Below are 15,908 nucleotides of genomic sequence, written 5' to 3' on the forward strand. Positions count from 1 at the left end.
TCCAGCATCCTACATGTTCTGATACTGTATTGATCTGTCCACCTAAAACACATTTTTGGTAAAAAAAAAAAAAAAAAAGGCCATTAAAATCGATTCCCTATTTTCGTTTTCGAAACTTGTGTTGGTTGGTCCGATCGATTGTGCAATCGATTTTCGAACGTAAAGTGACAGCCCTACAGCCTATATGCACACAGTTTAAGCTGGTCATCCTGACCAATAAGAAAGTGGAACAGTATATAGAAAATGTAAACATTGTGCTATGAATTTGTACCTGATGTCAACTGGCACACTGATATACATGTTCACCATACCCGTAGGTCGACAGAGGTATTATGTTCAGTTGAGATGATCAGTCTCATGTACATTCAGCGGCCTCCGTGGATGTGAGAATATTGTTCTTGACATAGGTCATAGCTTTGCCCGGGTCAGTGAACTCCCTGTCGTCCCCTCTGTACGTGACCCGAAAACGCGCTGGAATCAGAATCCCATACCGGACTCCCTGTCGGTCGCGAAGCAGCATCCTCACCTCTGTGAATGCAGCCCGAGCTTTAGCCACATTTGCCGTGTAGTCCGGGAAGATGGTAATTGGTTCCCCGTTGAAACTGAGTGGACCCCGAGTGTGAGCGCGTCGCAGTATCTGGACACAATCTTGGTAATAATGAAGCTTAGCAACGATGGCGCGAGGTTTTCCGCCCGGCTTCTTTGGTCCTAGGCTCCGGTGCGAGCGGTCGATCAACGGCTCTTTATCCAACCCTAGCACCTCAGTTAGCAACTTTGATACAGAGGTTGTAGTGCTGGAGTCTGGAGTTTCGGGTACTCCAATGATTCTTATGTTACATCTCCTCATCCGCCCTTCCATATCCTCACACTTCGTTTTCAGTTCTGCCATTTCTGCCTTCATCTCACTCACAGTAGCCACTTCATCTGACCATGCTGATAGTCCCCCCTCTACCTCTTTGATGTTAACTTTCACCTGGTCGATCTCGGACTTCAGCGCCGCGATGTTGTTTATTATCTCCGTTTTCTCCGCCTTCAGCTCGTTCTTGAGCATTTCAAAGTCATCAGCGAGGGCATTTTTCAGCTCTGACTTTATCACCGTTGAGATGTCTTTTTTCAAAGAAAGAAGGATTTCTGATTTCAAGCCTTCAACGTCCATCTCTCCCGAAGCAGGTGAGGCCGGGGTCACTTTAGCTGGGCTCTTGGCAGTACTCTGGTCCGAGGAGGTATTGGGCCTTGTTTTGGAGGATCCAGTAGACTTAAATTTCTTCAGCCTCGTGTCCATCAGGGCACCGCCGTGGATTTGTTCCACTATACGATGGAGTTTAGTAATAGTTTACTGTTGTATGAGAAGTATTACACTTTACGTTTTTCGGTTGAAATAGAGGCTTAACCGGAGCACATGTTTACTCCATTGCGGCCAAGCCACGCCCCCCCATGTGTTCGTAATTTTGTCAAAACTTTGGTGCACATTCTAGTGAGTCTGATTCTGGTCCCTGCTTGTAAATCAACGTCCCTTTAAAGGGGACCTATTATGCCCCTTTTCACAAGATGTAAAATAAGTCTCTGATGTCCCCAGAGTGTGTATGAGAAGTTTTAGCTCAAAATACCCCACAGAGAATTTTTTACAGCATGTTTAAATCGTCACTTTTTGGGGCTGAGAAAAACGCACCGTTTTAGTGTGTCTCCTTTAAATGCTAATGAGCTGCTGGTTCACGGCACAGGGGGCGGAGCCTAACCAGCTCGCTCTCAGTGGAAAGATGATAATATCAAAACAGAAACTCACAGTAACGGTGTTCATTTCGACTCGGACAATAATGCCTACAGAGTCAGAGAATATATGATGTATGGAGTTGGAACAGGTATAGTTTAGTTTAATTACGGTTATAACCTATGTGTCATTGATTGTAGCCACTATTAATACAAGCCTGCTGTAGGACCATGTCTGAATGATGACACAAAATATACTGATGAGTTTAATAAAGTTTATTGTATGTCATATAAAAGAATAAGCGTCAATTTGACTCCAGAAAATCACTGTAAGAGCTGAGTAAACACCGTATAAGAAGTGAATAGGTACATTCATTTCGGTAGAGTTGTGGGAGCATTTTTCAAAGACAAAATGAACCCACCTCGTCTTCAGCGGGTGGCTCAGATTTCAGGAGTAAATAGAGAGAGCTATGTGAATGAATACATCCAGCCACAACACCTTCAATGCTTGGGAGACATTCTCATAAGTGCAGCAATGGCGGATGTGTACAACTTGCTGTGAACTCGATCAGGGCGGGTCTAAGTCCCTGTCCCAAATGGCACACTCCGGACTTGTGGACTTCCTCAGAGTCCACACTTCGGTGACGTCATGTAGTGCAGACCTATAGGGCCCTTAGCGCGAGTCCGCGAGGATGACCTGGTCATTCTTTGTCCATATAGTGCTGGACTTCAACAGCTACTAAGGGTATGTTCCCAATACGGCTTGGACTTTGATATTACGTTCAACTCTAAGAAGAGTAATATAATGATTGCTAGAAGCAGGGAGGACAGTAAACTCTCATTTCCTGCTTTTTATCTGTCTGGTACTCTACTTAGAGTGTGTAATGAGGTCAAGTACTTAGGACACTATATAATTGATGACCTGTCTGATGATAGGGACATTCATAGACAGTATTGTATGTTGTATGCACAAGCTAATATGCTGAATCGCAAATTTAGTATGTGCTCACTTTTTGTGAAGACTACACTTTTTAAAGCTTTTTGTACTCCGATATACACTGCCCACTTGTGGCGGCGCTATAAAAAAAAGCAGTATCCAGAAACTCAAGGTGGCATATAATGATGGTTTGAGGCTGCTGCTTAAATTGCCACAAGGGGGCAGTGCGAGCCAAATGTGTGTAAGTGTCAATGTATTCACGTGTCCTGCTGTACTCAGGAATCTCATGTACAGATGTATGTGTAGACTAGTAGAGTCACATAACAGCATCATCGCAACACTAGTGAACCCTGCATTGAGTGCAGTTAGGTTCACTTCGGGTTTGTGGAATCACTGGCGCTTTAGTCTATATGCCAATATTTAAACACTTTTTTTGTGTATTGTGGAATTTTGACTGTGTAGTCATTTTTTACAATTTTTTATCTTTTTTTCCTATTTTGTATACTTTATCTTGTATAGTGCTATGGACCATTTTATATGTATGTCCTGAATAAAGAAATGATGATGATGATGATGATAGCATGGGTGTGTAAAGTCCAAGCATTTTCAGGAAAAAGAAAATTCTCTCCGGGTCAAAATGACCCGAACAAAACATGGATAAACATGGAGAAAGTGTCACTAAAAACTATGCTTTTTCATCTGCCTCAGTAAAGGTGACTTTATTAACACAGTGTTAATGCATAACCTCATAAAAACAATTTTCCTTGTACTGTTTAATGTTTTCAGAAAAGCATCTGTAATAATGGATACAGAGGAGAACCCTCCAGCTAAAAAGCGTCGCTATGAGAGGAGAGAAGAGGGTGCTGCACCATGTCCCAGCAGCGTGTCTATAAAGAGTACAAATTCAATGATTCAACCCATACATTTCGGAAGTGGACCTGAGACCTCTGAACACATGTGAGATTCTTTTTCCAGTATTTGAGACAAGAACCTGAAACATCAGATAGTGCTAAGAAACAAAACGATTGCTTTGTCTTCTCTCTGTATCTCTAGGAGAAATAGAGGAGGCCCAACACACACACACACACACACACACACACACACACACACACACACACACACACACACACACACACACACACACACACACAAACAAACACACACATATGCAATAATTCTTCTGTTAAACCTTAGCAGTCTAAATCATCATTTACAGTCATATTTGGTTTTTAGGCGTTGTTTTGTTTTGGTAAAAAAGTTGTAAAATTGTATATTACATTACAGAGAAAAGTTTAGTAAGCAACATTTGTGCAATTTTTGGCTTTTATCAATAAATTAAGCTCAAACAACAGTATAATGACATAATGTTGATAACCTCAAAAATCTAGTTCAACTGGTCCCTCAGCTGAATTTTATTTTTGTGGTTATCAACATTATGCCACTAGTACTGTTGTTTGAGCTTAACTTATTGAGCTGAACCCATAATATTACTTAAATGACAATTTGGGGATTATACATACAATTGAGTGGATGTGTGTCTATTACTAACATGCAATATTAGGTATAAATATTTATACAACAGAATATTTTCAGTGTTTCCCCTAGGATTTTTTTCAGGGGGGGGGGACTGCTAGTGTTGCGGAGCGGGCGTGTTACGGATACGTGGTGTAATTTTTTTAGCAATCAAAAAGCATGTCTAATTAATTGAAATAGTGTATTATGAATCATTAAACGTATACAACATTTAAAAAAAAAAATGAAAAAAAAAATCACATTAATTCTGTGTTGTGTTTTTTCTGGTAATAAAATGAAGACATAAAACACAACTTTTATCATTTATCATCAATTTTAATCATATGAAATTAAATAAACTTTTTGTCAAATAACGTGCTGCACAATGAGCTTTACTGTTAAAATTAAAACATGGATTATTCCTAAAAAATTCAGTTTTGATGATAATTTATTTGGATTAGTGTTAGTATTATTACATTGGGACATATCTAAATTCTACTGTACAACGGTAATATATTTCTGTCAAGTTAAACCGAACTTTTATTTTGACGGGTTGCCGTGAAGACCTTTTGAGTTTGTGTGTTTATGTCATAATGATAGTTTTTCTCAAATGAAGCGGTTAAATGATCACGAAGTGACTTTCGGAGTGGATCTAGAGCCTGGAGAGTAAGTTTATGCATTTGTGTCTTCATATATATGGGATGACCGTCACACGTGCTTCAGTGTGTGTGTGTGTGTGTGTGTGTGTGTGTGTGGTAAATGAAACTGCGCGTCGGCTGCACCATTCATTCACACTAACAAGCAGGATTCGTATTTAAATTGTCTTTGTGGTTTAATATCCACACACACTTGTCTACATCGCGATTTGATTTCAGGTGTATACTGAACTGCTTTCTATTTATTCCTCAAAAGATTGACAAATTCCATGAAATTCCGCGTTATACAGTAAATTTCTTTTTTATGACTGGATTTCGTCAGCAATTTAGGGGGGGGCGGGGCGGGGGGTCGTTTTGGGGGGGCGGGCCGCCCCCCCAAAACAATGGTAGGGGAAACACTGATTTTAGATACAATTATTAAATCTCTGCTTTGGCTATATAATGCCAGACACATGCACACATAGACCTCAATTGGTGCTCAAGCATCTTGCTGGTAGCAACAATTCTCTCTGACCAATCAGTGATCTGTAGTGTTTTCACGTCACATTTTAGTATCAGTACGGCTCAACCAATGTGGTACCATTTAAAGCACGCTTCGGCTCGCTTTAAATGGTACCACCTCGGTTGAGCCGTACCAAACTATACCAAGCAGTGGAAAAGCGCCAAATGAGACACCGTGACGGCCAACACAGCTAACGCACTCAAATCAAGCAGCATCCATGTCTTCTTGACCTGCCTTCATTAGTGGCAGCCAGTTAACAGTCATGTCTGCATTGTTTGCCACTGCTGTGAAAATTAAATCACTATTAAAACATCTCAATAGAGTCAACCTAGTTTAGGATAAATACCTCCATTAAGCTTAACAAGCAAACTGATCTGATGTGTAAAATAGCGTCATGCAAGGTCGAAAATGCCAACAAAATGAATAAAATGCCCCCAAAAATTAAGATGTGTGAGTTCTTGTTATATTCATAATTGAGCAGGGACCATTGACCCTATTGGAGCCATGTGATATTTTTGCCTGTATTGGACAAATGATACATGCATAGATATAGATCAATTTACAATATATTTTCGTGTGGCATGTCAGCATGCCATATACCTGAAAGAGCTACTTCTGTGTAACACTTGTGCCGAGAAGTGTAGACTAAATGCTCTAATTTCCTTTTGATGTTTTTGCAGTGGGGAAAATTATGTTACTGGAGACCTGCAGGATTCCTACCAAGAAATGAGTGATGCCATGAAGACAGCCAAAACCACTCACAAAACCAGCATGAAGAACAAGTATGAGCGCTTATTTGAGGGAATCAATCTACAAGAGAATCCAACCCTCCTGAACAGGATCTACACAGAGCTCTACATTATAGAGGGAGATGCTAAAGGGGTGAATAAAGAACATGAGATTTTAAAGATGGAGGAAACACTTTGGTCACAATTTTCACAAGATATTCCAATATACTGCAATGACATCTTTAAACCCTTACCTAAACCAGGATGTAAGGAGAAAGACCAAATCAAGACTGTTCTTACTAAAGGCAACGCTGGAATTGGAAAAACCGTCTCAGTGCAGAAGTTCATTCTGGACTGGGCCGAGGGAAAAGCTAATCAGGATGTAGATTTCATGTTTGTGCTTCAATTTCGAGCGCTGAACTTGATTACAGATCATCAGTACAGTCTTCACAGTTTTCTGCTGGACTTTCATCCTGAACTTAAAGAACTGGACCCAAAGATTTATGACGAATGTAAAGTTGTATTCATCTTTGATGGTCTGGATGAAATCAGAATTACACTGTTTTCTGATGATAAGAAAGTTTCTGATGTCAATGAGACTTCATCAGTGGGTGTGTTGATTTCAAACCTCATAAAAGGAGATCTGCTTCCCTCTGCTCACATCTGGATCACCTCCAGACCAGCAGCAGCCAATCAGATCCCCTCCAAATACATCAGCCGTGTGACAGAAATTCAGGGATTCAATGACCCTCAGAAGGAGGAATATTTCAGGAAGAGAATCACTGATGAGCATCAAGCCAGCATTATCATCTCTCACATTAAAAAATCAAGAAGCCTCCACATCATGTGCCACATACCCGTCTTCTGCTGGATCACATCCACTGTGCTTCAAAACATCCTGCAACAAGATGTCAATGCAAAAATCCCTCAAACTATGACTGAAATGTACATCCACTTCCTGCTGATTCAGATCAACATGAGAGAACAGAAGTATGAAGAGAGAGTTTCAGAGAAACTCCTGCAGTCCAACAGAGACATGATTTTGAAACTTGCTGAACTGGCTTACAAACAGCTGATGAAGGGCAATGTGATGTTCTATGAGGAGGACCTGATTGAGAGCGGCATAGACGTCACTGATGCCTCAGTGTATTCTGGGATTTGCACTGAGATCTTTAAGGAGGAACCTGTGATTCATCAGAAGAAAGTCTACTGCTTCATACATCTGAGCTTCCAGGAGTTTCTGGCAGCTTTCTATGAGTTTCACTCCCAGAAAAGGTCTTTGGGCATGCGGCTCAAAAAAGTAATTGATGAATCATTGAAGAATGGACTCTTGGATCTTTTCCTGCGATTCTTGCTGGGCATCTCACTGGAGTCCAATCAGAGACTCTTAAAGGATCTACTGACACACACAGAGGACACCTCAGATACCATCAATAGTGTCTGTGATTCTTTCTGGGCATGTCTGCGATTCTTGTCGTGCTTCCCACTGAAGCACTATTCTACCATCAATAGTGCCGCAATGTATATTAAAGATAAAATTAAAGGCGATGAACAACTCTCAGCTGATAAATCCATCAATCTGTTCCTCTGTCTGCTGGAAGTGAATGATAAGACTCTCTACACTGAGATACAGAAGTTTGTGAGATCAGGCATGGACTCACAGAAACTCTCTCCTGCTCACTGCTCAGCAATAGCCTACATGATTGAGATGTCAGATGAGCCGCTGGATGAACTGAACTCCAAGAAATTAAACACATCAGAAGAAGGCAAAAGAAGACTGATACCAGCTGTGAGGAACTGCAGAAAAGCCCTGTAAGCATTTTGTCATAAAGTGGCATATTTTTTTAATCACTGTGCCATAGCAGTTTAGCAAGATTGGAAGAGAAGTCTAAACATTGAATGAGTTGTAATCTCAATATAATAACAGTTTATATTCTAGTGATCATGATTTTTCATGGCTGATTATGAATTTATTTATTTACTAGAAAAATTGGCAGATTTCGATACTGGTTGCTGACTTTGTTCAAGCTAATTTATTTGCTCTATTACAGGCCAAACTGGCGTTAAAGTCCATGTAAAGTCAAAACTAAGTATGTGTTCTGAGTTTGTTACACCACAGAAACATGTTATTAGCCACCCAGCCAAATTTGAATGATAAAAAAAGCCTCCAAGTAAATAAAATAAGCTATCAAATCTTGTAAAAATGAGCAGTATTCTCTGCTCTCAAATGCTGGGGGCGTGTCTGCTGGCTGCGCTGAAACCACACCCACCTGCGGGAAAGCAGATAACGGTGATATTAGGTGACACTGATTTCGGGATGGGAGGATGAAGGCCGAGGCAGGAGATAGTCGGTTCGGCCCCATTCACCAGTAACAGCGGAATATCAGTGAATCCCAGTTGTCTCAGACGAATCCTGTGTAAAATGATCACTACAGAGGCGGGTGTTGGTGGTGATCCTCAGCTCTCCATCAAGGTGGCTCTTCACAAAATGAATCCTAAAACCTCTTCTTGATATGATCGTTTTACGGAAATTTAAATAAGGACACCAATCTGTTTTGTAAGTGATCGCATCCAGGTAATACGCATTTCCATGACGAAGGCATAGCTAGCTAGCAAACTGTAGGCTGTAGAAACGAATAGTACTACTGATAGATCGCGATTGAGAAGCGAACTGATGCTCTATTGTTAGGGGAGGGGCCAGCCTCAGTGGCTCCAGTGCGTCCAGTGCGTCATCGACAGTAGGGGCGGGGCCAGGAGCTCAGTGGCTCCAGTGCGTCATCGACAGTAGGGGAGGGGCCAGGAGCTCAGTGGCTCTAGTGCGTCATCGACAGTAGGGGCGGGGCCAGGAGCTCAGTGGCGCCTTAGATGGAGAATCGAGGGAGGAGGGAAGGGAGGGGAGGAGGGAAGGGAGGGGAGGAGGGCGGGGAGGAGGGAGGGAATCCTGGAGAAGGCTCAGGCTCGGGAACAGAAGGCTCGAAGTTAACAGTCTTTAGTGTGACAGGACTGACGTGAAGCTCAAGCTCGGCAGGACTGATGTGAAGCTCTGGAAGGGACAAGGGTGATTGTGGTTGAGTGGGGGTGGTGTCTACACCAACCTCACCAACTGTGAGGGAAAGAACCACTCAACCATAGCACATAATCAATATAATGAGCCAGGGAACATGTAGTAGCAGCTGCTGTAGGAACCTGTTGATAAAGGTGATCGTCCAACCCACACCAAAAGATGGTCTTTAGTGTGTCCTCCTTCCAGGGTCTTTGATATGAGAGCTCGAGGAACTCCTCTACATAGTTCTCAATCAGGCGGCCATCCTGGAAGAGAGTGAAGAGTGGGTCTGCAGGGATGAGAAGTTTGCTCATCTTGTTCGTTGTTTTTGTTCCGTTCTTCTGTCACGGGTGTGGTGCGGGCAGAAGAAGGTCAAAAGTTCCAATTTCAAAAACGTACTTTTAATATAACGTATAATATAATTCGCACAAATGCAGACGGGTAGAAGGTTCCCACACACGGGTAGAAGGTTCCCACACACACTCTAAACAAGACTAAGATCAGACTGAGACTGGGTAACAGAAAGAAACTAAATACAAAGGTGAATTAGTGAAGACAAGGTGACATGGATACATGGATAGCCAGGAAATTCTGTCAATGGCTTGGAAAGAGTAAAGTAGATTTACTGTAAATTCCTAACTACACTACCAGTGGCCTAGCCTACACAAAAAATCAGATACTCAGAATTAGGAACATATGTTTTCTTTATAAATCAATATTTTCAAACAATGTAAGTTTATAAGACTGTATTTAAAAAAATGTGAAAAAAGTATTAAATTGGCTCCTCAATCAAAATATTAAAAACAACTACAAGCCAAGTACACTTAGAATGCTTAATTATACTTTAAAGTATATAGGCGCTTTCACATCGGAGGAACCTTTTCATAGTTCCTAGAACTATTGGCGGAAGTACCCGGATTTTGGCGTTCGCACCGCAGGAACTAAGAATGATTTTAGTTCTAGGAACTGCTCTTACTTCAGAGTAGGGTCTAAACCAACACTATAGGAACTGTAAGCCCGTCTAGATCGGCCCAAAGGCAGTTTCCGGGAACGGGTGAAGGTCTCTGCGCGATACTGTCTTTCCTTTTATACAACACTAGATTAAAGGCACACCGCGGAACTTTTGGCCACTAGTGGCGCTCGACCTGTAACTTTCACGTCTAGCGTCCCTAGAGGCCACAAGCTCCGCAGCACTGTCGCAAAAGTCAACCGGTCAGCCCATAGACAGTGGGTCAGCCTGAGCCTCCCGTGTCTTTAGATTGTGCGTGCTTGTAGTGTTTGAGGCGGGCAGCCTGGCCGCGCTCGATTCCCTTATAGCAGTCTGCTGAGAGAGAGCGAGCGGGGCGAGCCCCGTGGGGCTTAGTGCTAACATGTCTGTGAGTGAATGTGGGCGCGGGACGGCGGGCACATTTACTGCACTAAAAACGCCGTCGGCCTGAGCTGACTGTAACTTATGTGTGTTGGTTTCGTTTTACAGAAACCGTGGGACATGTTGTGTGTAGTGTTTGTGGGCACTGAGTCGTGGGCACGTTCACTACATTTAATGTACATTTGACATGAGTCGACTTTATTTGTGCGAGCCCTGCACTGTGGCGGGCTGTGTTTGTGTGTAGAAATGAACAATGGGCTGTGGGCATTTTATTACACTCATAACACCATCGGCTGTGGCCGGAATACCAGAAAATACTACACTACTTATATGATTTATCTGTGTCACCTTGGAAACGGCATTTGTGTGCAGGCAAGCGTCAGCATCGGTCGGGCACCCATCCTCCTCCTGAAGCTCACGCCAGCGAGCGAACGCTGGACCAATGGTGATCCTCGTCCTGGCTTTTCATTTGTCTCTATGCCTTTTTCTTTTTTTTAGTGTCCTCTGACAAAACCTTTGCCTTCTTCCTTGTAGCTGTTGGTTCGGCCATGACGAAAACATACAGACGGCAATCAAACGCGAGTTGAGCACTCACGTCAGAATCTGAGGAAGTTGTGGGTGGTGGGGGAAGTGACGTATGCCGTAAAGCGGTTGAATTTTGTAGTTCTTTTTGTGCTCGGGTTCCTACCCGAACCCCGAAGTTACATAGTGCTAGGAAAAGCGATACAGACACCTTCAGGCTTCGGCAGACGTGTCATTCAACCTATTGTAAGTCGATGTACCATCTCAATGGGTTTTGGTAATATATTATAAAGGTTGAAAAGTTCCACAGTGTGCCTTTAAATTAAATACATTTTCTCATATGTATTACCTCCTTATTTCATCTGACTCCATAAATAAAAAAGGTTTTAATGATATCTGAGCAGCATCATTAAAAGTGAGCGAATGTTTGATTATTCTTTTTTAACCCTTTAATTATATTTCACCCATTCAGATTAAGAAACTATGTCGCTCAGAGGTCCTTACGTCATCTGTTTAACTTGTTTCACGATCTCGCCAGTTTTGGTCCTCAAACTGAGGTAATTGCTATATACCTGAGATCGGTCACATTCACGTTTACACAATCAAAGATACTTTGGTATAGCCCCCATGGAATTGCACAGTTGAATTTAACTTAACGTTTACTTCAGTAGAGGTATGGCCACTACTACAGATAAGTCAACCAACTTTACTTGTCTTATAATAGCTTTGGATTGGCCATACCGTGATTTCCCACTTACACTTATCTAAAGAAACATTAGATTAAAACAGAGGTAAGACACACCCAGATTTATGTTGGTCAAGCAGCACTTTTGCTACCCTAAACGGAAATTCACTTCTTGTCTTTGCAAACTACTGTAAAACTTCAAATAATAGCTTGGTCTTTTATTTTCCCAAATCGCCGAACTGCACCGGCTTGTGTTTGAGATAGGCGTCTATATGAGACAGGCCTTTAATTTAGTATTGAGATGTTGTTCATTGAGTGTCTAGAGATAACGATCCAAATAGCAGAGGCTGATAGACGGAAAGCATGACAGTCGGAGGTTACACATTATATTACGTTTTATTTATAATTCGATTGTGTTTAACAAATCAGTTAATGTAAGAATTAGCCTACCCCTACCGTATGTCTAAAGGGGGTCACACACCGGACGAGAAGCGCAGCACCGCGTCGCGTCTATGACAACTCGAGGTATCGCACACCGGACGCGCACTTTCTCAGTTTATGGCCAGCAATATTGTTATGTTTAAGGACATTATGGAATTAAGATAATGTCTGTACGATGTTATGATTGTACTGTACAATTAAATACAATCGTTGCTAAGTCTGCAGTCTGAAAACTTTACCTTAGAGCGTCCATTAACTGAATGAATTGAGAATATCATAATAACTCGAGTTGTCATAGACACGACACTGCACTTCTTGTCCGGTGTGCGACCCCCTTTAGATTACTGGCAGCATAAAAAAAAGGAAACGATGTGACAGCAATGGGCTGAACAATACAATTTACCGGTAATATCCATTGAGCCTATATGAATTTGTTGCCCGAAACACATCAACAAGAAAGAATGAAGGCTACCCTGTAAAACAACTGCAATCATGTCATACAAAATGATCCTATTCATCACTATCATCATCATCGCGATCCTCAACTTCAAGTTCATTGGCGAATTCCTCCTCCTCGTCGCTCTCCTCCACTTCTCCTTCTCCGGCCTCCAGAACTCTGCCTGTCTTGCTTGCGCTAACAGCTCCAGCCCAGATGAGCATGGCTCTCTTGCGAGCGCATCTGCACCATAGAACTGGCTTAAACAGACGATGACAATCTGACGGGTTTTAGAAGATTAAATACAACCCGAAACTAAAAAACAGACCAGGCCTCTATTTGAGACCCGCCTTTATTTATCCAAACCTGTAAATACACAGACCAGGGCAGAAACCTCTTTTCAAATGTAAACATGAGTTCACAGTGGGAATTTGCATTAATCACCGTCCCAGACTTACTGGGGACAGAAGTTGATTTTCATGGGGGCACCCCCACAGCAGTTAACAAGATATCTCTCCACACCTTATTACCTTTTTGGTTTACTTCTGTGGGAATGAGACCTTTGTACCAGTCGCACTGAGACATTTCAAATGATACCAAACATGTATAATAGTGTAAGCTTTAAAGCTGCAGTCCATAACTTTTTTTGGTTCATTTTCTATTTTCCAAACCGTGTTTTTGTCTTATCCTGAATCACTACGGTGCACCTATAATAAGTGTTTATATTCAGACTACTTTAGACCGGTTGGGTCGTACCACTGCGGAGTAGCCCAGTACCCAGTAGACATAAACTTGGATAATGATCTTCCGCAAGACGCACGCAGTTCTGTTTATTAACCGCTAGAGCGCCAAAAGTTACAGACTCCAGCTTTAAATTTCAGCAGTCCGAACACCTTTACTTTGAGTTTTCTTTTCTCTCTTTCTTTTTCGGCTCCCGAAAGATACCGTTTGAATGTCATTTCTACCACAAATTCACTTTAAACTCTCTATCGTTATTTTGCTTAATTTAATTTAAAATAACATTGATGTATTACGAGACGACTTCTTGTTATGAGCGACTGCTGAATCCAAGGCCCCATTTACAATGCAGGTCTTAATGCCTGAGTAAAAGTTGTAAAAGTTGGCCAATTTAACATGGGATTGACTATTTTACAGTCTCTAGCGGCCAGTGGATGAATTGCAGTTTAAGTCACTTCCGTGTTGGTTTCAAGAGAGAGAAAGTAAGGTTGCCGCTTGGCCAAAAGGAAGAAATGAAATGAGTAAGCATTTTAGCACTTCCGGTTCCATCATCCTGAAGTCAATGGGTTTTTTGGTTAAATGGCTGAAATAAGGTCTGTGGTGAATACAAGCTCAAAACACTTTCAGGTTTTATTCTACGACATAAAATACATCAGTATTTCCCCACTCATGACTTTTTTTTAAGCTGTTACATGTCTTGAAAAAGGCGGTTGCTAACAAGTGGCTAAATGGGACAACAGAGGCTGTCGAGGAGTCGACATCATCTCGCCGAACAGCTAAACTCATTCCACTTTTACAGCAACATTATGCTTGTGGCACCCCTGATTGTACAAGTGACTACGCCACCCCTTGGGCTAAACTAGTTAGGAATTATTGAAGATGTTGGTTGGTCAAAAAAATAAAATAAAAAATGAATAAATCAAACAAATAAACATAACTAGGGAATACCAAGCCATCCGCACGGGAGCCAGTAAAGCAGTCGAGAAAACACTAAGGGAAGGCTAAGTTCGCACTACCACCGGTGAACAAAGACACAGACTTCATTTGAAGTAATACACACTAGAGTTCAATGTCTACTACACACTGCACACTCACAGCACTCTAATAAATATGGTTAAAAGGCATTAAGGTTCACCATACTGCAAACTTCTTCGTTAAACAAGAGAAAAAGAAAGAAAAAGGAAACCCGCTTTCCAGTGAGGTCTCTTATACAGGAGTTACCCTGGCTCCACTAACACCGAGGCTGGTTACAAACAAAAAGGGGAATTGGGCATAATAAAGGAAAGGAAATAATAAAATAAATAAACCCACTCTAGCCTGTGACGTACAATTCATACAACCACATACAATAACAGCTACAGCCAACAGGCTAGAGGAAAACAAACAACCAACAAAAGGAAAGAAAAAAAAAAGAAATATTAATAACAAACTACCTATAATATAAACAGCATACACAATCACACAGTATGGAGAACAGCAGCAAGCAACTCAAGGGTAACTGCACAGATCTGAAAACACAATAACCACATTATTAAGAATATTTCTTTGATCATGCTTCAGTCAATACAAATCACGTTTTTAGATGCAGTCACTGATTTTTTTCCCCAAACCACTTCAGCGGATATCCCGCCCTGCAGCTGATTCTAAAGTTCCCTTTCGAACGGTCACTTCGTATTGCGTAGCTATACGCAGTGGGGAAACTCCTTTTCCTCGATATACTGAAGCCTATATGTAAAACGCATTTGCAGCTGCACAGCTAGCACACTGAGCGTCTGACACGCTCATAGGCTGTGCTGCAGCAACTGCACATCCAATGGCACGGGCGACTCTGACGTGCGACCAATAAGCTAGCCCAACGTCAGAGCCCGCCTAGGGGGCGTGGCCCAGCCTATATAGACCCCCGAATTCGCCATTATAGCAGATTTTACTCCTTCAGCGACAGTACACATGTCGCTGAGCTTTTTACTGTGTATTCGCCGTCGAACAAGCCTTTCAGCCTGAGCGAGCTTCTCTTCAGCAGACTTCGCCTGCACGTCGATTGTCTCCTGACGCCGTCTCACCTGTGGCTATCCGGCGACATCCTATATCCTTTCCATTATATTGTGTTCTTTTCAGAATGCCTCGTTCATCCTGCGCCACGTCCGGAGGCCGTCTGCACGAGGCAGACCAGCACACGAGCTGCATTTCCTGCCTGGGTGTCGACCACGCAGAGAATGCTCTCTCTGCCGGCGGATGTGCGGCCTGCGACAGCGATGCCGCTTCAACCACGCTTTCCATTCCGAGGAAGAAGAAGCGTCGCAGCCACGGAGGGTATGGAGATTTGTGAACGCACGCCGGCCGCGTCCCCGCGTGCTTCACTTTCTCCGACTCAAACGCCAACACCGGTCCTGTTCACGTGGCGGTCCTCGTCTCCTTCGGCGGATCTCTCGAGCGCGACGACAGCCTATCCATCGCCGCTTCTGAGGACGAGTGGCCGGGCTCTCTCGACCCCGTCACTGCTTCTCAATCGGTGGCCAGTGGATTAGCGACCAGGACGAACTCCGACGCCGAAATGCTTCGGATCCTGACGAAGGCCGTCGCGGACCTCGAGCTCGAGTGGGCCTCGCCCGAGGAGCCGCCTCGTAGTCGGCTG

The 15,908-nt window shown here is 42.7% G+C and overlaps 1 pseudogene; it reads left to right on the forward strand.

Moving 5' to 3' along the window:
• The first annotated feature begins 3,433 nt into the window (after positions 1–3,433).
• The window catches only part of LOC130103500 (NACHT, LRR and PYD domains-containing protein 3-like), a 51,609-nt pseudogene continuing 39,134 nt past the window's right edge, over positions 3,434–15,908 (forward strand).

Source organism: Rhinichthys klamathensis, unplaced genomic scaffold (assembly GCF_029890125.1).
Source record: "Rhinichthys klamathensis goyatoka isolate OS25496 unplaced genomic scaffold, OSU_Roscu_1.1 h1tg000289l_1, whole genome shotgun sequence".
Classification (NCBI taxonomy): Eukaryota; Metazoa; Chordata; class Actinopteri; order Cypriniformes; family Leuciscidae; genus Rhinichthys; species Rhinichthys klamathensis.